The sequence below is a fragment of the Anser anser genome (assembly GCF_964211835.1).
Source record: "Anser anser genome assembly, chromosome: 6".
Lineage (NCBI taxonomy): Eukaryota > Metazoa > Chordata > Aves > Anseriformes > Anatidae > Anser > Anser anser.
Genome location: NC_139726.1, coordinates 26,822,282 through 26,849,804, shown reverse-complemented (window position 1 = coordinate 26,849,804; position 27,523 = coordinate 26,822,282). Strand labels below are relative to the sequence as shown.

At 39.8% G+C, this 27,523-nt stretch overlaps 1 protein-coding gene and 1 long non-coding RNA gene across 9 annotated transcripts in view; both read right to left on the bottom strand.

Annotated features, from left to right (window-relative positions):
* PARD3B (par-3 family cell polarity regulator beta) overlaps nucleotides 1-27,523 on the bottom strand; it is a 536,941-nt gene that overhangs the window by 295,872 nt on the left and 213,546 nt on the right. The gene's annotated exons all lie outside the window — the stretch shown is intronic.
* LOC310902021 lies at nucleotides 1,485-27,517 on the bottom strand. The gene is made up of 3 exons (XR_014586412.1): nucleotides 23,766-27,517; nucleotides 23,434-23,544; nucleotides 1,485-20,295 (listed from the first exon to the last, which is right to left on the bottom strand). It is a non-coding gene; the product is annotated as an uncharacterized lncRNA (long non-coding RNA).

Here is a 27,523-nt window from a genome sequence, read left to right as displayed (position 1 = left end):
AATAAATTAAAGAATTTATATCCACACTCAATATATATTATGCAGTACAAAGAACTACCCTATATTTACGAGATAAAATGTTTTTAAAAGCAAAACTGCTACAAATCCCCCTTCTGGCTCCACTATCGTCATAAAGGTTCAGATGTCTCTAACAATACGGCAAACTGATAATCTATGAAATTTAAAGCACACAAATACTCCTTGAAGCATCCTAAAAAGAAACATGAACTAGAAATTATCTGCTAGTAAACAGGAATAAAAAACATTTGATAATTTTATTATTCAGATTGTTTCTTACTGCAAACAATGCAAAAGAATATGGAGATTTTCTCCATATTATTAGTGGAAGACATTACATGTGTGTATATAATATATATATATGCATATATATAAATGCATTTTATATTTCCACAAATAAAAAAAATACAGAACACCTACAAAGCAACTGCTTGAAACTAAGTAAAGCAGCTAAATCGTAGACCCCCAGCAGACAAACCACACAGAACAAGCACGCTTAATACAATCAATATGGCACACCTGATAACTCAAGACAGTGAGAAAGAAAGGCCACAAAAATAACCAAGTAAAAAAAACAACACAGAATATACGTTTTATGAACACTTTTGAAGAATTAAAGAATTACCATTCCTACTTCAGAAATGAACATTTAAGGCAGCGAAGATTATTTATTCAAGATAGTGTGGGATATCCAGGACAAACGTGGCAATTACACCTACTTTTCTCAAGTCCCAGGTTACTACTATAGCCATAAATTACCTTTCTTTCTTACCAACACTTTTCATGTATAGTTCAAGTGCTTTACAATATCCTTACCTTAATTTTACAAATAGGCAAAGCAATGCACTGTGTCAAATCCTTTACCTATGACTGCCCACAAAACCAGTGAAACATCTCTCTAGCGAAGGAAGCGAAGGTCCAGCATGGAACTATCACATATACCACAGCATCCCTGCGGTCCACTGTCAGCACCCCTGCTACAAGGAGCAGTAAGAAACTTTATAGCCTGCTCTTTTGAAAAGAAAACATTACTTCAACTTCATGATCCAGCCTGCTGCATGTACAAGTGAGCAGATTCTGCACAAGTAGAAAGGCATTTGAAATCAGATGACTTCATTCAGGATTTCAGGTGAACCTTCAGTTTTCAAGAACACCAACCTACCTCCTAAGGAGTTCACAGAACTGCACTATTCTAAGATATAACATTAGAAACCCCACCACGCATACATAAATACTTGCACTTCAATTACTTGATGAAATGCTTTATTTGGAGAACAAATAGTCATGTCTAGAGAGACCTGTGAGCATCACTGACCAGAATCCACGTGTTCTCCAAAAAGCATGATTCCAGCCTGGGGTTTTTCCTTTCTTTGGGAACAGAATTCTCACACCAAGAGATGGAAAATTCAGAACTGCCAATTCCAGCTGCGGAAGCTCTTCCTCTGACATCTATATACATCCTAAAATAAAGACACTTAGCTGCAAGGCTCATATATAGAAGGTGGTGTTAGAAAAAAAAATCTTCAATATCTATATGGCTGACAAGCATAAAAGAGTCTGAATTTTTTCATAAAATATATATTTCTCAAAATTCATCAGTTTTATGACAGATCAACACTACATCCTTTCCCAAATCTCCCACTTAAGTGCACTTTTACAAAGAGGGAATAAATTTCAACAGCCTTTATAAAGCAGTTAGGTCTTTCGCAACCCATCATCACTGTTTCTATAAAGCAGCAGAACAGTAGATACCAGTATTTCAGAGTAGGCAAAAAAATGCAGAAACCAAAGAAAATGCATAATTCAATAGGTAAATACTAATAAAAATGCATGACCAAATTCTTTACGTGTGCTATGGGGACTTAAGTTTCAAGGTCTTCAAATCCTCTAGAAACAGTCACTTTTCTTTGCTGTATGAGAGGGATTTCAAAAGACAAAAAAAGCATTAACAGGTCACTGGAGAAAACACAAATTAGAAAATACACTTTCAATTCAGTTTAGGCAAAAGTGCTGCAAAACAACCTCTGTGGGAACTAACAGATGAACACCTACAGTATATGCTCTAGCTTTCAGTAACTGGCAGAACTCACAGAAATATTCAAGAGTCACTTAACAACAGCTTTGAAAATTTCAGAGATGTACTGGAGAAAAGTTAAAAAATTCAAATCCACAAGTAAATGAAAGATATGAGCAATCACATTAAAAGGTAGGCATATACAAAATGTGTCCTGTAATTTAAATATATACATATAAATTTATAGGCTGCGTTTAAAAATGAGGGAAGAGAACAAATAGAAATACCTTCTCAAATTTTGATCACAGAGAAGAATGCAATTATAAATGACATTTTAATTAACCAGTACTGATTAAAATCTTTTTTTTTTATGAAAAGGTATGCAAAACCAACAAATAAAATGCATCAGAGCTGTGTAAAGATCAGTAGTTTAGCCTCAGTGTTATCTACTGCACATCTGCCACACTGCATTATCTTACTACTCAAGCATCATTTTTGCATTTCAATGTAGTAGCTCTATCAGATTAATGCCCAAGACATTTCAGCTGTGTTTCAAGTAAATAAGTGGACATACAGGAATATTATGCATGGCCTGTATCATTGACACTAAGCAAAGAAAACGTGATTAGCACCAAATTGCATCTGACAGGGGAATCAGAAAGCTGTCAAACACAATGACATGGATTCAGTATTTAGAAGGTAAAAGGGGGAATAAAGAAGCTGGCCAGTCTGGCATGGAGACAGCAATAAAACACAACAGCTATGATAAATTAATTCATTTACTTATGAAAAATTAGAGGCTTCCACACACAGCTCTCATTTATAATCTTGTCAATCTGGCAGAGTAAATAAAAAGCCTATACAATGCACACAGTGGGAGGGAAGAAAGAAACAAAAGAGGGGAAAAAGCAAAACCAGATTTTTGCATTTAATCTAACAATAATTTCTTACATTAAACCACACTGGACGGAGCCTTTGATAGGCATGACTAATGCAAGGATACATTATAGCAGTGGTTACTGTATTTACCACAGACGCACAGTATCAAAACAACAGTAAGGCTGAGAACGCTCAGAAGCCATATAAAGCAAAATGAAATTTTCACGTGTAATAGATGCTACAACAGGCAAAGAGTGGAAGTAAATCCCAAGGACCATCCCTTGACAGAAGCGTGAAGGGAAGGGACATCCCGCAGCTCAGGAGCAGAGCAGTCTCTGCAGTGCTTTAGAGAAGGTTCTCCCTGGACCACCAGGCAGACCCAGCATCTGAAACCTCAGCAGTAATACAGCAATGGGAGTCTTCTCAAATGAGACTGTTGCTGTAGTAAGGGGATCAGAGAAATAGCGGCCTTTCAGAGGTGTATTTCAGTGATCACCATGTCTGGGAGTCAGGCGGCAGGAAGAGCAGAGGCAGGCCAGCAGAGCCGAGCCTGTGCCCCTGCAGCAGCCCTTACTCACAAACTGTCCCCACGCTACTGTTACCTCTAACCATTACTTTCTTTTACCATGCATTGTTTTAACGTAATGACCTACATTTTGGTCTACAATTAAGTATTTAGTCTTCAATACACACAATTCAATATTCACACACAAAAATGTGCACTGTTTGACACCTCCTTTGCAAACCCACACATTCTAAGTGTTGCAAGGCCAGTTGGAGGTTTGTTCATGAGTTTCTGCATGACTAATTCCCATCTAAACTTAACATGTGACCCTCCTGTGTTTGTAGAACCAGCCCTCCAATTCCAGGCTTCTTGTTGGATAGGTAGGCAGAGAACCAAAACAGAGATAGGAATTGCTTAAAAGCCTAAAAGGGGGAGAGGTGAGCAGCAATAGTGGCATAACTGATTTCCCATGTGTTCATATTCAGAGACCTAGTGACTTTATTTCAAGAACTTTTGGTTTTTCTGGAAACCATATAAACGTATTTTTCCTATGTCCTGCAACTTCAGAACCAAACCTGTAGCATTTCCATAGTGGAATATTTCCTTCGTTATCATTTGTAAGTAATGTGTTTTCCACTTAAAAAAAAAAAAAAATGAATACTAAGGTTTTAGGATTAGCCAACAGTTGAGGTTCTCTGCCAATTTCAGGCCTGCTTTGCTCTTCCACCATCACGCTCGACCCAACGAGCTGCCAAGACATCCTGCCTGCACTCGCAATGCTGGCACCCAACGCCCAGGAGGGCACAAGTGACCTCGGGGCAGCCAAAGGCCAGGCTGCTGAAGAGCATTCAGCAACCAACCATTCGACCTTCAGTCGGTCACATTCATGGTCACAACCGCAAATGAATTTTTAATTTTTTCATATCTGATTTTTACAATGCCTTGAGAGAGGCAATTTAAAAGGCAGCATAGTATGCATCAGTGGCAACACAACCAGAATAATAAAAAAAAACAGAATTGTTACATGACCTCTACATCAAACATCTTAAAAATGAATTCCAAGTTTTCAGCCAATTTCAAGCCTCCAGTAATACAAAACTTGCATATGTAGGAGTTATTATGGCCTGCAGGAACTCCTCAGAGTATAACTAGAGCACGGAGGAAAAAACTGATGGAACCGTGGCAGGAAAGTTACAGGAAAGAGTGCACCATAAATCCCTACACAACATAATGCCAAGTATGGAGAAGCTGCTTCCCACCTTTTAAATGACTTTTTAAGCATGTCAGAAGTACGCTCCTTCAGCATGCACACCATTTTATTTTGTCACTACCTGCTATGCTATGGAAATGCCGTATTACAGCTCACAAATATGCCACGAAAACCTGGCTTACGATTAAACTTGTAGTTTACCCTGGAGCAGAGCATTTACGTTTGTTGCTTTTAAGGTATGTAACTAAAGAAAACAGAACAAAACATTTAACTGAACAGGTATGTTAAAAAAAACCTTTTCTTAAAATACCTATAGCTACAACTGCAAGAAGGTATGGAGCAGATTGTTGCAGTCCAGCTGCCACTGAAAATTTCACAACTGGTCAGGATACAAAGCATAACCAGCTTTAATCACTTATTTGAACAGCTGCTGCTCAATTAAAACAATTTTTGTAAAACATTTTCCTATTATCTTTTCATCTTCACTATTGCAAGAAAGTAACTTTAGCCCAGGGCTGAGACAAAGAGCAGATCACAGACAATATGGTAATACTGGAACAAACGCTCATGAGCAGATCAGACTTGAATTAACCATTCTTTACTTCCTTCTCCTTCCATCCTTTAATCTTCTATTTCACTCTTTCAGTACATGCCTGGTACGTTTCACTTGTTAAGAAACTTATGAGCTCTTTATCCTCTTTTCAAATTTCAAGAGAGGCACAGACATTAAGCTCAGCTGCAAAGCACTGAATTACAGTCTACGTAATTTATTTTCATTTCTAATCCTCATGCTCAAGTAACTGCAGCAAATACTTAAATATTTCAAAATGCCAAATCTGAAGACTTCATAAAACCAAAAATTTTTATGTAAGACTAAATAGGCACAGACTGGGGACCACGACCAACAGTACGTGACCAATTTGATTAAATGTGGGGAATTCTTATAGCCTCTGTATTAAACACAGCAAAACATGCCAGGAATTACAGCTCTGTGCAACTGCCACCACTGCCCTAGCAAAAAGACGACTGCAATTCGAGGCAAGAGTGTAGCAGAGCTCAGACCATTCACATACAAAGCACATCTCACACCTGCCAGCATACACAAAAACAAGCAAGAGCACAAAAACAGAGAAGGAGAGGATGCGGTAGGAACCCAGATGGCACCAAAGCTCATCCACGTGCATGCAGGCTCGAGTTGCAGCACTTGAGGCCCACCAAGACCCAAAAGGACTAATGGCACCACTAGGACCCTAAATGGTTTCAACACTACCCCTAGTGCCACCACAGCAACAAATTTCTCTGTATTCACCTCAAGAACCACAAATACTTTGCTCTTCTCCTCCAGGGAGCCACAGATGACTCAGAGCAGCAGCTGCCTGCAAAAAAAAGAAACTGAGAAATGGTAGTGCTAGCCGCAGGGAAATCCAGCAAGCAGCCCGCAGCAACAGCTCTCCTCTCTGCACTCGGCCTGCCTGAGCTCCACCCAAGGAGCTGTGGTCAGAGCTCCAGTCGCAGGCTACAGCCTAGTGCAGGGCTGCCTTGCGACAGGCACCACGCATGGAGCGGCGCCTTACAGTTCTTTACATAGTCTCTCAATCCAAGGTCACAGCAAAACTGCAGGCAACGATTTTATTCCCCAAGTACTAGCACTGTAGATTTACCCCAGCCCTGTTCTGGCTCGTGGATCAAGTCCGATCCAATATCCAGACCAGCACAGATCCTCAGCCACCACTGACAGCACCTGCCACCTTTCCTCAGGTTTCTTCAGTGCCTCGAGTCACAATGACATTAAATAGATGCCAGTGATGAGGGAAGGGAAAAAAAAGTGAGGAGACTATGTGTGTATCTGAAGCCGTCACTCAGCACCATCACTGCTGATTATGCAGAAGATTAAAAGAGCCAAAGCATCCTAGCCTCAGGCAAAGTTTGGAGGCTAATAGATGTCTGCTTCTCTAAGAGATGCCACATGGAATCCGTGGGATACGAACACTGCACCATAATGTCTCCTTTGCAAAACTGCACTTAAGGTGCAGAACAGCGATTCCGGCTTTCGGTATGTGGTAACAGCTGAATTTTGAGGCAGCAAACAGATCATTCACTTAAGAAAAACATCTCAGAAGGAAAATTACCAAGTGCTAGCTTGCTCCTCGTGGAAGTCCCTGCGCAGGGGCAGGCTGACACCACGAGGACATGGCTGCAGCACAGGAGGTGAGTGCAGGTAACAGCCACAGGGGCCCGGGAAAGGCAGGCAAGGGCTGGGAGCCACCACGCAGTGTGCCAGTGCCCTGCTGCTGCACCTCCACCAGAGCTGCTTCCAACTCCCTGAGCCTACGGGGAGCTCACATGTAACCGTGCATGCCGTTTGAAACCGAGAGGCACTGTAAAGTGAAAAAAAAATTGATAAATAATAAAAAAAGATCAGTGAGCTTCCCCCACACGGTGACTTGACACAGCTGGAGCTATTCCCCTTATTCCCTGCTCCTCACTCCCACGCCAGCAGCAGGTACTGCAGCTGGCCTGGTGCAGCAGGAAAAATGACAAGCTCTCAGCAGAGAGGTGCTTATTTGAGATACAACACTTCCATGACCATGAAAAATCTTATTTTCCCCATCTTCCTCAATTTCTTTACTCCCTCAACCTGGCATTAGGACATCAAGGGTGGCCTGCATAGATTAATCTTTCACTTTCAATGCAAATGCCTTTTAAAAAAAAAGTAAAGAGATGGAAAAGCCAACAAGAACAAATCCAATACAACACTTCCAGTAAAATAAGTTCTTAGAATTTATTTTCCTGAAGAAAGGAAACCTGACAGTCCTTTAAAGAAATGCACTAATGCAAAACTAATGATAAAAGAAATGGTTTACCTTGTCTAGTTTGCAAGCATTTCTTTACATAAAATAAGGTATTAGCAAAATAATGACTGCTATAAAATATTTTTCATTTAAAGCACATGTATACAAATTGACAGACAAAATGGCAGCTAAAACATATTTAGTATTAAAGGTGAAATATTAGCTGAAAAAAAAGGTAAGAAAATTCTAACATAAGCCTTTCTATCTACACTTCTCATGTTATACCTAAACTTCAAACAGAAAGCGATGTTGCATCATTCTCCATTAAAGTAAGCATGCAAAATAAGCCAGGCAAAACAGAACTGTGAGCAATGTGTCAGCAACACCTTTTGATTTCTCTGCTTCTGTCAGCCCGCATCAGAACGACAGCCTAACTCCACAGTAGTAATTGACTAAGTTTGTGATTTCCAGTCTCCCTGTACCGTGGGACATCAACTTCCCTGAGTTTCTTGATGAGGGAAGAAAAAAAAGTCCTCTCTCTCGAGAAGCAATTAAGACGACTGAAAATAACAGCATTCCACAGAAGGGTAAAAAGAGCAGCATCAGATAAATATAGAAAAAAAACAACTGTTTTAAAAATAGATCTGAGTACTGCAAAAACAAAAACTCACTACGCTCTTCAGAAAATGCCATCCTTCTTGGCACAAAAGCATAGTTTTGTCTGCCATGGGTTCCTGTAAAATAGTCCTTTAACAAGTCCTACATAATCATTCTCAGCTCCAAGAAGGGAACAAGGAAGAGACAAAGAATCATACAGGAATGAGACAAGGGACCCCCAACAAGGGAGTCCTCCCCCTACAAGGGACACAAAGCCTATTTTTCCATTCTTTGAAACTCACAGGCTTTCCTCTGTGTTTCTGCAATACATCAGGTGGTGATACCTTAACAGTTTTTTGTTGTTGTTGTTCATTTGTTTGGATTTGTTTGTTTATAGAAAACAATCATTATTGTAGAAATCCCTGAAGTTACCTAAATATTCTTTGAAGGGCTCTATTATTTTTTTATAAAGAAAAACACTGGCCAAAGCATCAGTTACTTCCCATTTAGATAACAGAGTCAGAACACATCCAAGATGCACCTGAGAAATGACAAAAAACACGAGATGTATTAAATGGTCAAATAAACCCCCCCACTATGGCGCTCACATCTGCTCTCCCAGCCTTCTTTCAGTTAAATGCTGTCGGAAAACACACGGAATGCCCTGTAATGCCGATTCACCACTTCAGTACTGAGGAAGTTTTGCTTACATATTCTGAGCAAGCCTAATTCCACTCTGCAGTCAATTCACATTCTCCAAATCTGTACTACTTACATAAAACTACACATTTCTCTTTGTCTCATCTTACTGATTTCAAGGGTTTCAGGAAATTGTATTTTTAGAACTCACTGGAGGTCTGAGGAATTAGGAAAAGTTTTTTAAAAAAACTGTCAACATCTGTCTACAGAAACAAATACTGAGCCTGCAATAATGAGGTGAGATCTTTTGCTTTGTGGACTCAGTATCAATTTTGTAAATTAAAAAAATGTTAGCTTCCTACAAAACATCACTTCTCAAAAACAAAACCCAAGATCCTAGTATTTTATTTTGCCTAGCACTCAAACTTGAAAAATAAAATAGTTTCCCAAAACCAAAATCTAAAACAGGTGAGAGCACAGCAAAGGATCTAAGTAGTAACACAATCCATCAGCTTATTTTTTGTTTTCAAACTTGCATCTTCTAACATTTTGATTTTAATAACCTAAAATGAAGCCTAAGACCATTCTAGCTCCCACCGCGAGCCCTGTCTCAGAGCCGCTAACCCCACCCAGAACAGAACATCTCAGCCTTATTTCACACCATAAACTCGCACACCAGTTTAAGTTGCAGTGAGAAGGGAGCTGGCTGCTTGAGAAGCTTGTTAATACAGCCAACACTGAATCCGCACAAGTTCCCCCACGCTCAGTTTTTTATTTTAGCACACAAATAAGGCCAAGCAGAATTACTTAAAAGCAAACATGCAAAGAAAACGTTGGTTTAGAAGCAAACCAGCCAACAAACAAACAAACAAAAAAACCCAAAAAAAACCTGAGACCTATGACAGGCCAGATGCACCCAGTATTTCAAGTCTGGAGTACTTCATTAGCTCTTTGAACAGGATAGAAACTGTTCTGGAACAAAGACTGATCATATTAACCCAAAAAAAAAAAATCTATCAGAGAGAAACATAAAATATGGACACGCATTAGATCAATCACCAAAAATATCTTTTTATTAATGAAAATTATTATTGCTCAGCAAATAAAAATATATTAAGTGTTTCGGCTTTAATTAAATCCTCAGAGCAAAACAACAAAATTTGTGATAGGGGATGCTATACAATCATCTAAAAAATTTACAATATCTGAGTGGGAAAACTGTGAGTTAATGGAGAAATTGAATTTTCACTATTTAAAAGGGGACACAAACATTCTGCTACGACATCTGTTCTTAGGTTCTACCGCAGCAGAAAACCAGAAAACCACCAGAATTTTAGCTGTCAAAACAAATCCTCAAATTAAAGAAAGGAGGAGGAAGTAAGCTCTGAACAATTACACACTTCCAGCAGCACAAGTCTAGCATTTAGTGAGGACAAAAAAAGTATGCAAAGAAGCATGGATGCAGCATTCAGCCAAATGCTGGAACAAGTACTAAATTGGAAATGCACTAAGATGTACACACAGTTTTACAACAATTTACTGAGATCTGTTAAAAAAACCTGAAGTCAGACTCACCAGTTACTTATTGTTGCTAGGGCATCTGAACACATGCTCAAAGGCAGGAACAAAACCCCCTCTGGTCCTGAGTCCACTCACTGTGCTGAGAGCTTCCCGGGTTGCGCCAGCCTGCTCTTCTCACTTCTAACTCTAATAAAACAACAGGAGGACTACGCAAACGCCTTTCTACTTCCATGTGGGATCTGAAGTTATGCAGTAATTATTTCCCATTATCTGTTTGCGAACACCAACAGCAGAGTCAACGCACAAAATTACTTTGTGCACTGATCTGCAACAAGTAACTGAAATGCCACCCGGTGCTGGAACCCCACAATGAGCCGAAACTCGGCAGCGCTGAGCACAGCTTACCCAGCGAAAAGCAGCAAGAAGCCTGGGCACACGTGGAAGCACTCCTACTTGGGAAGCAACGAGGACTCGCATAATGTAGTGTGTGCCTTCAGTTGTTCATAAATTAGAAAAAGGTATTTGAGTGAGTGCCATGAGACTTCAGTAAATGGCTGTGGAACAGGCAGTGACCACACGGACAGCCCAAACGACAGCATGGACACACGAGAGCAAAAGCAAGCAGAACTCGACCAACCTATACAGAGGGACCTGACTCAAGAGTCATTATAGAACAACCAGGAGATGCTTCACTGCAATGTGGTACCCTTAAAAATAATAATTAAAAAAAAATCACTCCTTTAATAATATTCTGGATACTGTTAAATTTCAAGAACACGTGAAAGGCAATTACTTTTCATTCACAGATTTTAACTTTTAGTTTTCCAACAGTACTCAGTTTCATTTTTTAATTTCTTTATTGTAACCACCTCTTTATAATCAATACATGTGAAACTGCAAGTGTTACAGCATTTATTCTTGGAAGGAGATTTTTCAAAAAAATTTTTTTAATAACACGATGACCTTCCTGAACAATTTATCATTAAGTTTTAACCAGTTGATCTAAATGGAGAAAACTGGAAAAAGGCACTTAGGAAAAACACAACAGCACAGTAAGAAAACTGCAACTTAAACTGCATATAAAGACCCACTTGCTGCCAAAACGCAGAAAGTTTGCAGACTAGAGAACTCAACTGCAAAGCAGTAACGAGGCAGAGTCTCTGCATGCCAGCCTGAAACCAACACAGGAAAAAGAAACTGACCTATACAATCCCCTTTCAACCTTTCTTTTGACATGTTGCAAGTGTTTCAAAATAGAAAATGCCACAAATGTAACTAAAGTGAATGCTGGATATAGGAAGTACGAAAGTTTTCTAGTGAAGACAGGATCCCAAAATAACCTCTTGAGAATTACAGTAGGTACCTGCTGAATGCGGCATTGAGTCACATCAACATTAGAACTTCGTGTGGGCACCTGGCCCATCGTAAGATGTATTATTCCTCCCTGAGACTAAAGAAAGCAGTCATTGAGCGAACAGACTCTTCTACAAGGGTATACATTTTATAAACCAACTATTTCCATTTCATATGGATGAATTAAACTCTTTGGCTTACATACACATTGTTTTATACTTCTGCTATGGAACTGAAAATCTAATACTGACACATTAATTCCCAGCAATACCTATAATCAGCAGTTACTACCACATGTGTTAACAGGTGCAAGTCAGTGCATATTTTTCCATATTTTACAAAATATATTTCATGGTATTAAAGCAGGTGGGTAAATCAAACTCTTCTCCTCCCTCACAAATTGAATTTGATACCAGACGGCTGGCACAAATTAGTTTGTGAGCTGATCCAAAATGTTTCCCATTAAAAATAGGAAAATTCCCAACAGTTATTTCCTCCCCCCACCCCTTTTTTTTTTTTTTTTGCATAACTGAACTAGCTATACCAAGCAGATAAGGAATAATGCTGTTCTGTCCAATTGATTGAGTTAAAGCAGCAAATCAGTTTGAAAATCATACCTTTAAAAGTGTAACAGCTATTTCTTTCTGATCTACCACGCAACACATTTCTTTGCCTATGAAACAGGGAAATTTACAATTGAGAAGCTCTGCTTCTTGACCTTGGACACCGAAGGACCAGTTGTTAGAAAGCAAGCTTCTTTAATATGAAACAATTTTACATTCATAAAGGTCTTAAGTGTTGGTCGTAACTATCACTTTTTTCCCCATCTTCCACATTGTTGTCAATTTAGAAAACCTCACAAAGCTTTCAGGACTGGTGCTGCAGCTTATGACCTGCTGCTTCTCTCCCATACCCTCTCTCCTTGCCGCAGCATCTTGAGAACAAAGTTTTAGTCTACATTACTCGTTTGGGTTATTGATTCACTGGTGATACTGGGAGCAGAACAAAACCAACTTCAAGCAGCAGACAGTGAGCTGCTTCCAGAAAGCACAGTTGGCAATTCCTGTAAAGCACCTACTTTGTGAGAAGCAGAGCAAGGTTTCCAGCACACAAGGCAGAGATACCAGGCAGCTCCTGCCAGCGCTGCCCACGGAAGTGGGGAGAGTGACCACGCTGCCTGACGAAGGCACTGCCTCAGATGTGTTTGCTGTGATGAGACTGGGACTTGAACTGAGAAAGCATGCAGTAGACACTGAGTTTCGCATTAAAGATGATGCAATTTGGCTTCAAAGACAATCTCTGTTTCTAGGGCAGGTTAAGTCACAACCCCAAAAGGCCAAAGAGACAGGACCTGTGAGACCGCAAGGCCCAGCAGCCCCTCAGCAGCCCCTCAGCAGCCCACCCAGCCCAGCTCCTGCAGCCCTCCGGGGGCAGCCGTGCAGCTCAGCGCTAACACCCAGCCTCTGGCAAGGCCCCAGCCTTGGAGGTCTCCTCAGGACATACCTGAGGCAGTCGCAGTGCCCGCACTGACACAGACACAGCACGATGATAGCTCTGAAGCGGCGGAAACTTGAACCAAGGAAAGAACTCCGAAGAAAATTTTTTCCCTTCCCCCCCAGCTTATCACACAACACTTCAAGTTGAATTCACTCTTGAAGACAGCAATCCACAATGCAGATTCCCTGACACAGAGTACATCAGCTGCATCTTCTCCCTTGGAAAAACTCCAGTAAAACACTCCGCATAACTAAACAAACTAATCTTCCTTTCCTCCTCAGTAAATAATTCTACCTTCCCCCTTATGTAATTGTGATATAGCATTCTGCTTTCCCTCATGGTAATCTTCTTCTGTTCACTCTAGCACCAGAAAGACAATAATCCATATTCTATTACTATTTACTTACATTCCTTCCCCAGTTAAGCTACCGAAAAGGAATAATTCTCCATCACACCCCCAAGGATCAAGACTTCAATATCAGATGTAGATTATCTTGTTATCAAAAACAAAAATTATGAAGTGTTTGTTTTGATGCCTAACAATACTGCAATATTTATTAGGTTGATTGAATTGCAACACTCTAAAGCAGCCTAAGAAACTAAGATTCATATCTGCCTTGGGGAAGAAAAGTGTATTTCAAAAAACAATTAAAACTATTTGTGCCAGCCCCTCTGACTGTCACCTTCAACACAGCAAAGTCAAACTATCCATAACTTGCTGTGAAATTTGGCAGAAAAACAACTTCGCTCAAAAATCTGCTGTATTTGCTGTCTTCATTATAGAGACCTTTCACATAGCCTATGCGGACACCCATGATTACAGAACCCCGGTGCTCATGCTATTAAACATCAATGCAATCTGTGTTTTTATCATCTCCATACTAATCAGATCGATTACTTCTGATATATTGTCCTGCCACACCACTGTAATACTAATCAAACAAATGTAGCCACAGGGAAATGATGCTGATATATAGCTATTTAATATTGCTGTATTATTATTATAATTTTAAATGCTCTTGGGCACCACTGCCACAGGACTTAACAGACCTGTGAGCAAACCACGAGTACTACACAGGTAGTGCTGCATCTTTTCTGTCATGGCCAACAAATCAGAATATAACCCAAGACAGTAGACCAAGACCAACCTTGAATGAGAAATGAGGTTAGTGGTTCTGCTTCACTTCTAAGAGGCAATCAGAGCATACTATTTGAGAACACCCCAAGAGTGCCTTAGGATAACAGCAGGACACTGAGTAACAGCCATTTGTCTGGTCAACCCTTACAGAACTTTTGAGAAAGACATACATAGAGATAACCTTGCAATTAAAAATGTCTTTGTAAACATTACAGCTCTGCAAACTTTTATTACAGTAACGCTTTCATAGTTAATCACTATCTACTGTAGTATTCGCATAAAAAGAAATTTAACTTTAAGTAGTCATTATCTTTTGAGTTCTTTCATCTATAATACCGACTAACATTATTTCTAGAGCTCTATTAATCTCATTTACAGCTAGTAAACCAAGATATAAACTGCATCTATCACTGAGGCATTTTTTATATATTACAGAGCTGTTAAAAGCATTCCAGTTCATTTATAGGTCTATTATTTAATGAAGCTATACTCTATCTTAATATATAGTACCAAAAACTAGTCCAGGAATATTTCTTTACATTGTCCCAAAATGGACTGATACAAATAGAAGAAAATGTAAAATTGCTTTTGAATACACTCTAGTAGTGTTAATGTTTTTGTTAATCAATATTTCTGAGCATGAAATAAGTTTTTTTTTTTTTTAACAAGATTATTCTTTTTAAAGTTGTACCCCCCCCCCTTTCCTCCCTTCCTTCAAATGAAAAGTGTTTCCCCTAGTAAAAAAATACAACATTTATACAGCAGTTTTTGGACCTGGACATCCAGGCTTGAGACACTGAAAATAAGAACGGGGTGAATTCTAGCCCCTGATACTCTCCTAATAGTCCAATGATACAAGTCACACAGCACTAACAGCCTACCAGCCCACGCTGGCATGGAAATAGGTTATTCCACAAGCCACTTTGATAGAGGTAACAACTAGAATTTTTTCTCATGACACTACTGTCAGAATTACTATGCACACAGATCATTTTCTTCACACACAGCTTTTTTAACCAATGTGCCTGCAACAGCTTGCCCTGTACTGATGGCACACGTTTTGTTCCCCCTTATCTGATGACCACATCTACGACTTGACCAGAACTGACAGGAAAGCTCATCACATAAGAAAGTAATTTAAGTACTCTATAATTGTACAAAGGAGAACAACAATATTGTCTCAATAAGACCAGTTGATTTGCACTCCAGTGGGAATAGGTACTACCTCTGTGTGATGGGCCACAGGTTGACACTGCAAATCTTCCGATTTACAACCATTTTGTGGCAGAAAGCATCTGAGTTTTGGCCATCACACACTTCACCTACAGTAAAGAAAGGGCTATGGTGGCCATACAGAAAAAAGCAAAAGAAAGTTGCCGGCCAGCAAAAATGATCTGGCCGGCAGCTCATGCAAATCCTGGGAAAATGTGGACCAAGCCATATGGTGAGTGACCTCTTTTGGTGAACCAGATTCCACTTGGTTGATTTACTGTGAATTGAGTACAGCAGTAGTTCTGTATACGTTAAAAAAAGCTGCTTCTTTAAACAGAAGCATAGCAGGAGGAGAAAGGAAGAATATTCTAGAACATTGCTGAAAAATCCTACCTTCTATAGACAGAGCCATAAATATTTAACATGTTTACTGCACTGAATACTTGATGCCATTCAAGAAAATAAAATGGAAGAAAACTATTTTTTAGAAGTATAGATTAATGCTGTTCCAAAAGTATTATTACTGATTTCAGAGCACTTGAACTACCACATCTGAATCATCATCTCCAAAAAAAAAAACCCTTTAAGCAAAAATAATATTTAGAAAAATGTTTGGTTTAACTACTGCTTAAGGTAAATACAGTATGATAATGAAAATCCAGAAAATTATTCAGAAGCCACAGAAGCTAACCCTGGCTTCTTAGAACACAATCAACAGAAACTTTGAACTTAAACTAGATGGTGTTCTTAATTTTACACAACAATACTTCCAAATCGCTGTAGCAGTAAACAAACTATAGCCAGTTGTTATTCATTCAGATCAGGAGTGAATAACACTCCTAAATACTCCCAGACCTCAAAAGAGCATTACCGTAGAGAAACTGTTCAGATGAAGACAATCTATGTGTCTGAATTCACAAACGCTTTCAGCCAAGAGCTGATGAAACCCAGTTGCACACCATCAAATATCTGTTTCATAAAATCAGAAGGTTCACAGGTCTGCTGCAAAGTCCAGACCCCACACCTCAATGCCCTGATTCCCAGGCAAACAACTGGACAGGCATGGTGCAAGGAACAGCTTGAATTGCCCAGAGAGCTGTGATGTTCACACAAAAATCAAAATAGATAAATGAAGAAAAATCCTGCTACTCTGGGTTGTATTTCAGCACCATGTTTCTGTGTCTCCCCTCTCCTTGGTTTTTAATACCCATCACTTGAGTATAATGAGACATTTGCTGCTCAAGAGTTGATCTGCTCCTGCTGCTTATTCCTCACCTAGGATCTCTGTCTACCATTGCATCATAATTAGGGCTGTAGGGGTGATTAGGTTCCCAGTCATTAGAGGCAGGACTACAAGTGGGCACAGCCAGGAGTTTTCCCTTAGGCAGGGGGAGGTAGGGGAGCGCTGGCTTACGTGGTTCAACTTGGCTTTATCCTGCACATGTACAAAGCCTTCCACTGTCCGCCACACTTCGTTTTGAATCTTGCCTTGGCTACACTCCAGAGTATGGATTAAGTCAAATTTGTTTTTAAGATCACTAAAGAGGGCCAGAAGTTTCAGGTTCACAGGGAAATCCAGCGAGTTTCAGCTCGTTCCGTTGTGAAGGTTGAACACTGCTCTAATTACACTGTCAAGCTGACGATCGTGAACTCCTAATAAACAGAGACCTGTTTTCATGCAAATTTTGCTAGTAATAAAAAGATAGGAAGAAAAATATGTCAGCAGAATTGTTCCTGTAAGCAAAATGTTTTTCAAATGCTTTCATGAGTTGTCAGCAGCTCTAACTAGAAACAGTTACCGGGGTAAAGTACTGCAGCAGCAGCTGAAAGTTCTCAGTCAAACGTTCTACGTCAGCTGCTGCAGCGGGAAGCACAAGGTAGCAGCTAGGAACAGCCACAAGGCCTGCGTGCCAGCACTGACACAGGAGCAACACTCACGCATGACTGCCTTTAATCCCATTAAACCGCATAAATTCCGCGCGGGGCGGCGATGTAGCATTTACAAAACCATACGGAGAGCACGCACGCCTTCCTCCACGCAGATGCCCTGCACCAGGACCGCCGGGTCTGCAGGACAGCGCGGAGCCCCGCACCTCCACGCCCATGACTTCGCAGCATGCCACAGGAATGGAGCCCAGGGAAGCACGGCTGCTCTCAGAGGGCGATGGAGGCAAGGCTGCTGCAGGAGTCACATCAGAATTCTTGCTGAATTATCTTCCCAGCCCCACAAGCAAAAAAAAAAATAAAATAAAGTCAGTTGAGACTGGCGTAGCATCTGAAACAAAGTAAAATAACTAGGCTCTTAGTTTTCACTTTCTAATGTAACCAGTGGGGTCTAAAACAAAACACAGTACTGCAGAGGCTGATGTAATGATAACGCAGTGACAACTTTGCTTTTACCCACAATTAATAACAAACTATCCTAACTTAACAAAGACCTTTTCAAAACATTACGCTACAGATCAGTATGTCAAACCCAGTGAGCCTGCAAGTCTCAGGGCTCCTGAATGCTCTATAAGATGGCAGTAAAGAAGGCATTTACCTACTGCACAGGGGTGCTGTGACAATTAATTAATGTTTGTAAAGTGCACTGAAGCTGAAAATTACTAGATACCATGCTAAATATTAATTACCACGACTACAACATAGTACTGAAATTGTCACGGTGCTCTCATTGTAAACTCCTCTCATTGAGCAAGCAGAAAAAAAGTTCTCAGCACCCGGCTGAGGTTATCACCTTCTCTACAGACAGACAGACACAAACACATATGCATAGCTCCAGGCGCATGGCACTTCTAGCCATGCTGTTGTGTATCATTTTGGGCACACTCACTCGCACAAGCATGCATAGCACACTAGGTTCGTTTCTGACAGTAGTGACAAAGACAGCTTGTGCACACAAACCATCTGGCCACAGAATCTCATCTGTGCGCTGCTGCAAGCCACCAGCCACTTCAGAAGAGCCCGAAAGCAGTTTTAAAGAGTGCCTGTGGCTACGGTCCCCTACACGTGGCACGGCAGCCACTCACTGATGGTTCTCGATCTGCTCATGCAGGTGCACTGGGAAAGCTGCTAACTTTTTAGAGGCACTACCAGGCAGTTCAAACCCAGAGCAAACTGCCTTATGTCAGTTTTACAGCTTCATCATCTTTTCCCTTTGTGACATACCTGTCTCTAAAAAGGACTAAAACAAATACAAGTTAAACAATTACAGAAATTTGTATTGTCAGAGCAGACAATGCATTAGAGAAAAGCAGCAAGAGATGCAATCCATGCAGAACTACAGATTCTATAAAAGCAGTGGTATTTTGCAGTTATCTTTTTGGAGCATTTTAAACAAAATGATTTCAAGGGGAAGAAGAGGAACAGCCCCATTCTGAGCTGGTAGCTGGCACATGCACGCGTGGGGAATGCAGATGAGAATACTTGACAAATTTGAAAATTCTAATCAATCACATCCATCTAATTATGTCTCCCTCACTGAAGGAAACACCACAACCTGTTTGCTCTTGGCCAACCACAGGCATATGTATGATCAATAACTTGAATGATATGAGGTCAACTCATTCAGCAAAGATACTTCCAGTAAGGTTCAAAGAACCACTTAACCATTCTTGTTAAGTAAGTGAACAGCCTATTTTGCTTCCAGCTCAGTCACTGGTTTTTGTATTTTTTTTTTATTTTTTTTAAATAGGAAGAAGATAATAAAACATTAATTGAATGTGTCAGAAGAAGGATGTCACAAGAAGCATATCAATATAGAGAGACATTGCAGCACATGTGCTTTAAAATAATTGCAGGATGCTGGCTCTGCTCCCAAGTAATTATTACATCAGTTATCCTATTCCCTACAGAGTTATGCAAATTTATTTATTTATTTTAAAGATAACCTGCCCTTGGGAAAGTAATTGGTGTGCAGCTAAACATCAGCCGTAAGTTTCTGAAAATAACAATGAGTTTCACTTGATTGCTTTTAAAACATGCGTTTTGCTGTCTTCCATAAACGTGCGGAACTTGAGTAACTACTCAAAGGAGACAGAAGCACAGAAGATCCAACTTTACTGATATCCTACAGCTACATTAAACACTTAAAATCTCCTTTAAGTTGCTGCCCCACAGTAACACAACACCAGCCTTCATTTTTACACCATTCTGAATGCCCTGCACTAAAGCAGCAGAACATTCAGAAGAAAAAAAAAATCTCAGCTGGAAGCTATACAGCAAGACAAGGCAGCTAGTAGTCTGGTGAAGGGAGGTAATAGCCCACACCCTTCCTTTTTACACAGAGAAGAATTTATCTCCAGCTGGGACTTTCTACTGCACATAAGAAGTGTTACACAATCACTACATCTTTTCCTATTAAGGCAAAGAAAACGCTGCGCAGTTTAACTGATTATTGTGAGCACACAGGCTTGTCACTCCCTCTGCAAACCAAAATCCCTGCTCAACATCAGTACGTGTCCAATTAAACATGCACTGTGCCTGCCTTTGCATATGGCTGGCGAGGATCCTTCTCAAAGTCATCTGCTACTGGCAACCAAGAAGCCCAGCGATAGCCATGCCGAAGGGCCCAAGCTCCCAGCCTTACGACACGCAGCAGCCTCTAGGCAGATTGCTAGTACTGCATCTTTCAAAAATTAGTACAAAAAGCTCTTCAGCACACAAAGACCCAGATTATCTGAAGAGCATTATAGTCCCATCAGGATTTTCTTAATGAGAACCTATGTGCACATGTGGGTACCTACTGGATAGTTCTTCCAGCCTTCTGACAAGCCCGTGATCCTTTTGCTAGAGTCTGAGACACAGCACTGCAGGGTAAAACCCATTTACCTACCTATGACAACTCTGCTGATCCATCCCAAGAGATCTTCATTCACTTGCCTTTCTGGAATACCCTTATAAAAGATGCAATTAACCAAACTGAAACCAGAACAAAAAAATTTATGCTTTTAAATAATAACGTTACTAAAAAGGGGATCTAGCACTGCAAACATCCAAATACCAGAAACTTGAGCCTAGTAGTCATAAGCATGGCATAAGATTTGATATTTAAAAAATCATATGCAATTTAACAGTTCTTATTTTTCAATTTTAGGGTGTTTCATCATCAAAGATAGGAAGTCTTGTAGATTCCCACCCAGTTCCTCCCTCCCACAGAAAAGTGTCACAAGAGACAGAAGGAAGTTTTTAACTCAAGGAGTTGCCAGCTCTCAAAAAGCATTAGTACATATCTCACAATAATTGATGTTATCTTCAAACTACAGCTGTGGGACATATACTAGGAGATGACATTTCCAGCTTTGATTTGAAGGAAGTTTGTCACATTTTTGGATGCTGTAGAAATGCTTCCAATCCTGAGAGTGCAGCCCACCAACCAGCAAAATTACAAAGCAAATAAGGACACTTATTTCTCCTTTTTAAAATATCATTTAATACCAAGTAAGTCTCATGAACAAGGGAGAGATTCATCACTGAAACCAGAAAACTTTGGTAGATCACAGAGCATTTCATGAGGATGGGAGTTCAGACAGAAATGAACACGTACCGACACATGCACTAAAAAGACTTGCAGCTTTTTTCAGCTCCGTAAGAAATACACAGTACAAATAATCGCAACCAAAATGAAGCTTGACAGTAGGAGTATACAAAATAAAAGCTAACTATTAATAAAGTATCATTAACTCTTCCTCTGAGCATCTTCCCTGTTCTAGACAGCACATGATCACTACATTAATCCAGGAGTACTCATGCAGTACTAAATCACTTTGCTGATCATCTATTTTTATCTTTTCTCTATTATTTCTGTTTCATAATGGAAACAAATAGCCAATGAACAAATTCCAGTTTCCATATTTTCTAGTCCTATTATTTAAAGGAAAACAAGCTCAAACACCTCATTTAAATGATACATTGAATTTCCTTCACGAATACATATTAAAAGACCCACTACTCACTCATAGCAACATTCTGCACATGTACACCACCCTACCCTGAAGTCCCCACCAGCATTTCAATCTTTTTGCTTTTTCAGACAATGCAGCAGCCAGCTGCGCTCCTCTAAGATGTCTTGGAAAGCAATCTGACATTGTATCACAAATTTCACTCCAGTGTGCATGAAGCCAGCTTGCAAGAAACTGAAACTTCAGAACACATGGACAGAATAATCACGAGTGTATGAAAACCTACGCTTAATGTTTCTTCTCTGTCAGACAAGTGCCATTTAGGATATCACTGAAAAAGTGGGGATATATAGCTTTACAAAGTCTTCATCTCTATGTGGCCAAGCACACATCTGCCTCAATTATGCTGCCTGAGAACAGAGCAGCTGGGGCTTCCGTCTTGCATGCAGTTGCTGCCACCCCAGAGGCTGGTGCTATGCCAGTGCCCTGCTTCCCACATCTGCCCTCTGCAAGAACATTGCTGAGTGGCAGCTTAGCATCTCTAAGCTAGCTAAAGCGGACTTTGCAGCAATGAATCATTCAGCAACTGGAAAAAAAATACAAGCACAGGAACTCTGCTTTACTATTTGAAAACAGAAATGAAACCAGGAAACATCATTATGGTGTGGATGAAAAGTAAATAAGTAGAGCCTCGTGGGCCTATTGAGGTAGCTTTTATACTTGAGACGATTTTAATGATAGGAAGTTAAGCAAAAGCAACAGAAGAAATTCTGGAAGACTTTTGCCTCAACTAGATTGAAGATTCCCTTCAACATTCAGTGTAACTGAAAGTCAAGGTAATTTACAGTTTTTAACTTCTCTTTTAAGCACAGACAGAAGCCTGTTCATCCTAACTGTGAGGCCCAACAGAAGAGCCTGAGGAAAAAATCCAAAGACACTGAAGACCACTACAACCTATTAAGCAATCACTTGCCCAACCCTCTTCTGTCGAGCCGGACCTTTGCAACTTCTGATGACAAACTCCACAGCTCCAAATGTCCGTACTGGTCTGTATGTATTCTCTTTCCTAACCAACGTATGAAGAAATTCTATTCAAATTTGCCTTTTTTTTTCCTGCTGTTTTTAACTTGAGAGAATGTCATTTTGTGTGTTATTAAATACCACTTCCTCTTCTTTCTTCTTTACAAACAACTGAATTGTAATTGCTGGTACAGTGAAAATTGCAGGAGTAGAGGTTTATAGCATGCACTCTTACACCCAGAGGTGAACACAGCATGAACACAAGACAGAGTTGGCACCCACCAATTACAGCTTTCTACTCAGATGAGAGCACTCATTTATAAGGGAAAAAGTACTATAGTGCTTTATGCTTTTTTAAACACTCAGCCCATCTTGTATTTCTTTGATAAGAACTTCCTTATAATCCCTCTCCTATGACAGGATGGCATCACAGAACCACCTTCAATAAGGAAGAACGAGAGGTCATAAGCTGAGTCTTAATGATTATGCCAAGCTTTTGAAAACTCACTGGCTGAAGTCAGTTACCTGTAACCACACGTGAAAAATTCTCAGAGCTCAGAAGACTGAAGTGCCCGAAGACTACATGGATTTCCACAAACCACTGTTCTCCCTCCCTTAAAAAAATAAATAAATCATGCTGTCCATGTTGAGATGCTTAAATATGGAAACTGGTACTTAACACTTCAGCTAGCAGTATTGTCAGGGTTTGGCTAATCTAAGGAAGATGCATAAAATTGCAGCATTGATCCAAATCAAGCAAGAAAAATTTAAACACTGAAGGACTGTTGTACAGTGTTGTCATATTTGTAGACAATTAGTATACAGCAATACTGTATAATCTATAATACTCCAAAGTTTGAATACTGTGTTAGACAAGCTTACCGGATTTCTTTAAAAGTTTTTTAATCATTTTATACTGCATTCACTATTGTAAATACTTAATCAAAAGTCTAACAGATTCTAAAGCTAAAGTGGGATATGAAATCTATACAGATGAAAACATCTGATTGTTTAATGGAACATCTGTTCCATTAAAGAATGAAAACGTAGTAAAAACTATGTTTACCCTAACACCAACCAACCACTACCTACCTAATGCTACAAACACTTTAATCCAAAACAAGGGAAAGGGACTTACTTCGATTAGGATCAGGATATAAAACAGAATCCCAGAATCCCCTCTTACTCAGTGTCCTGTTACAGCAAGCCTTATGCAATTTTTAAGCACCACCTGCTCAGTATTTCATGCCTGTAAAATATGAACAGTGTTGCAGCATCATCAGGGCAAATATATTAAATACTGTACTCATGTGAACACAAAAAAATAAACAAGAAAGAAACAAGAACAGCTGATCCAGAAGAGTAATTCCTATCTTCCTGAGCAACTAACAATGCCAATTTAATCTTCCAGACAAGCACAGACAATAATTGATGTCAATGCTGATGGTCTACTGCCAGTAGTAAACTTACAGAAGACTGAAGACTGAGCTACCTCATTCAGGATGGTCACTTCCAGGGCAGATGAGCATTGCATGGAGAAGAAAAACTTTGCACTTCCATTCCCTGGGGTTCTGCCTGTTTTCTACAGATATAAATTCAGCCTCTGGACCTGTCAAGATAGCATCTTTTGCAATATTCAAACCACAGAAATTTGGAATGCAGAAGGTATTTTTCTCTTCTCTACTTGCAAAGGGCACATATGGTCCACGCCTGCCCCAAACAGAGTCAAAATGACAGCTAGAAGGAAAATTAAAAATGAAAAATAGAATGCTATTTTGAGAGTTTAAGCACTACGCAGAATATTTAATTGATTTCAGTACTGTTTGACCACTTAGCAAATTGTGGTGCTCACCATCTTGATTATCTGCATACACAAACTGCTAAGGACCTGAACAATCCAGTTAGAGTATCCAACACAGTAATTTACTGCAATTAACTACTTCAAAGGTGACCTTTATTAAACTTAATCTTAAAAATACACAGGATTCATATTTAAGCACTAAACAAAACATTTAGCATCTCATTATTTCCCTACATTTCATGCTTTGGCAGGACAAAGCAACAATATGGTTATGACAAGAATACAATGCAAGGAAATAATGGGAGAAAACATATTTGGTAAGCTCACACCCAGGCACTAGTAAAATTTGGCTAGTGGTCATCACATCCCTATATTTATGATAGAGACAGTTAGCCATGTAGGTTACCCCAATCCTTTTATGACGGCAAAATCTTTATCAGGTTTGCTAGGTCAGTTGCATTTACAATCCATCCCAGTACTTCTGAAACAGTCTTATGCACAGTGCTGCCACGGTAACTCTGCCATCTACTTTAATATCACCTTCATTCCCCAGAGGAGCAAATTTCAAATTCAGATTTGCACTCTTCAAGTAGGGTGCCCATGGGCACCTTCCAATTACTCACCAGGAACTGGTTAAATGCTGCCTCTCCAGTTAGCAAGCATTCATGACGTACAACATGTTTACTCTTTAACCAGCCAGCCCAAAGGGAAATTCAGAAGCAGGAGTTCTTAGAAGAAGAGTCCCTAGCACTGTACCTATTTCACAGAAGATCTTATAGCTCCATCTAGCTCTGCACGAAGGAAATCACTGAGACATCTAAGAAACTGCAACCCAAAGCCCAAGAAATCCCAGCCATCTCTCGCACACAATTATATGGGATAATACCAGCTGCAGATACACTACTTCTTAACAGACACAGTAGTGATCATTTTAAAAGGTAAATAAGTTAATCACTTCTGTGCATGTACATCTACTCTCTGCTCTGACCACCCTTTTCTCAGTTCTGTAGCTGACAAGTGGCATGAGAGCTTTGTTAACATATGAAACGAGGGGTTATGGAGGACTTGCTACTTTTTGATCTGAAATGCTTGTCTTTGCCATGCTTTCACAGGCATTATAGGTACGGATTGCCACCGGAGGTAGGAGACCAAGATTTCCCCAGAGCCGTGCAGGAATGGAAGCCAAGAGACGGACCCAGCCGAGCACAGGCGCTGCCTCCAGCTCCTTAGGGACCTCTCAAAGCAGGTGCAGCAGCTATTCCAAGAAGTCCTACAAGGTGGTCACTTGCACAATTTTGAAGGATACCTGTCCAAGACTGTTGAACAAAGGGATATATACACACTTTGACCAGGACAAAAGGTTAGTAACACAAAAAACAGGTCATTAACCCCCGCTCTGTGAAAGAAGATTAACTTCTGTGACTAAACTAATTTGCAACATGTGCCACATCTGAAGTAGTACCGCTTTGACTCTTTGGAGTGAAAACATACACAACACCTGAATACTTCAGAATATTTATAAAATACATTCTGTCAACATTTTTCCTCAATTCATGTTGATGCTTATTTAATTAACAGCATAATTTCAACTGTTTAAGTTTTCCTATTAAAGATTCTTCAACAAGTCATCACAGCGTGTACTTGTACATACTTTTTCCTGATACAGGGAAAACCATACCCATTTTACAAACCCAGAGCTCCAATGTGACATCAGGATAAAACGCTAGAAAAGATTAGCTTGTTTTTTTAAAAAGTGGGAACAGAACTCTGGTGACTTTTAGTAGGACATATTGCAGGTAACTGGACTTTGCCAACTACAGAGCAAACAAAATACACAACAGTTTCAGGTGTTATTCATAAATGTGATTAAATCTATTCAATTATTCTGATGTGTATTTTTTTTTTTAAAGAGCAAACTACATTTCTGAGCAAATCTTCATAAGGCCTTATGTTACAATTTACATTAAAATTTTAAAAACAGAACTATTAAAGAAAACATCTTCAAGACAACCACTAATTTTTTTCCTTATTAGTAAAATGGGTTTCTATAGCTCCTAATGACCACCATTTCTTTAGGATCCTGCATCAGTAGTGGATTCCAGTATTCCTCCTGCTCCTCCCTGGGCAATAGCACACTGAATAATCATAGAGTAGCAGCAGACAGTAAAACGTTCCTAATTTTACTTAGGAAGTTCAGTCCCTTTAAGAAAAGGGGATCTCCAGCAGTGTTTTGCATTTTACTTAGACTATCCCAAATCTACAGTGTATCTTCCCACAACTGGAGTAACACACACAATAATACCAAGCATCTCTGCCACCACTTGCGAAAAGGTTTTAATTACTGGTTAAACTGTTAATATTGGACCATTGTGCTAGAATGATATATAAAATGTTAAGAGGAGTACACTGGAAATTAGTGCACATAAATAATAAGTCTATGCTAGCATGTATTACTCTCTTTTGGAGACTATTTATGATCTGGTTATTTTCCATGTTTCTGAGATGCTGTGACTGCACAAAAGAAATACCTGTCACGCAAAAATATTCAAGCCCATGACAAAACTTGTCTTTTCAAAGCCACCACAGAGAGATGGCAACCCAAGTTTCGAACAGTAGCTGAGCCTGCCATCAACATCCTTATTAACCAATGCCAGACTTCAACACACAAATTTTCACTTTCTAGAGATAGAAATATTTTCCTGACTTCCCACCTCAGTTTCCAGCATTTAGCTATCCTCTGAAGCTTGTCCTGAATTGTTTTTATAGCAGTATGTAGAGCTCCCACCTTGTCAGAAGATAGTCACAGACAAAGGAAGCTCACTCACCTGGTGAAGTGATGCTAAGCTGCACAAAGCTCACTGCAAAGCAGCAGCACAACCTGCTAGAGTAGTTATATGGGTTTTTTTGACACACTGATACTACCACCACAAAGCAGCAGAAGAGCAGACAACAGGAAAACTGCTAAGATGCTAGGGAAGAGAGATCCTCTTGGGTCATTAAAGCTTCGTGTCTTATTCTAGGGCATCAGGAAAGAAACTCTGCCTGAAAATTAGTGAGAAAAATAAACCTCCTTTTCTCGTGTACAATGGAGACATAACAAGTCTCTAAGGCATGCTCATGAATGCTTCTTGTGAAGAGGAAGCATGCTTCAAGATCTGAGTTTAGTTAAGCCCAACAGAAGAAATAAATTCTTTACAAATACCTAGAAGCTGACACCACTGGATTTGATAGCACCGTAAAGCGTTCCTCTCATCCAGGCACCTATTGTGAATTCATCAGTGTCCAAGGAGCTGGTGCTTTTACCAGCACAGCAAGTTCACCATCACAAGGCCGCTGCGCAAGAAGTATCTCTTGAGCAGTGCTACAGAAAGCACACATTTTAGGGTACCAGAGAGATTCCCAAAGCACCTGGATGTTTACTTCATCT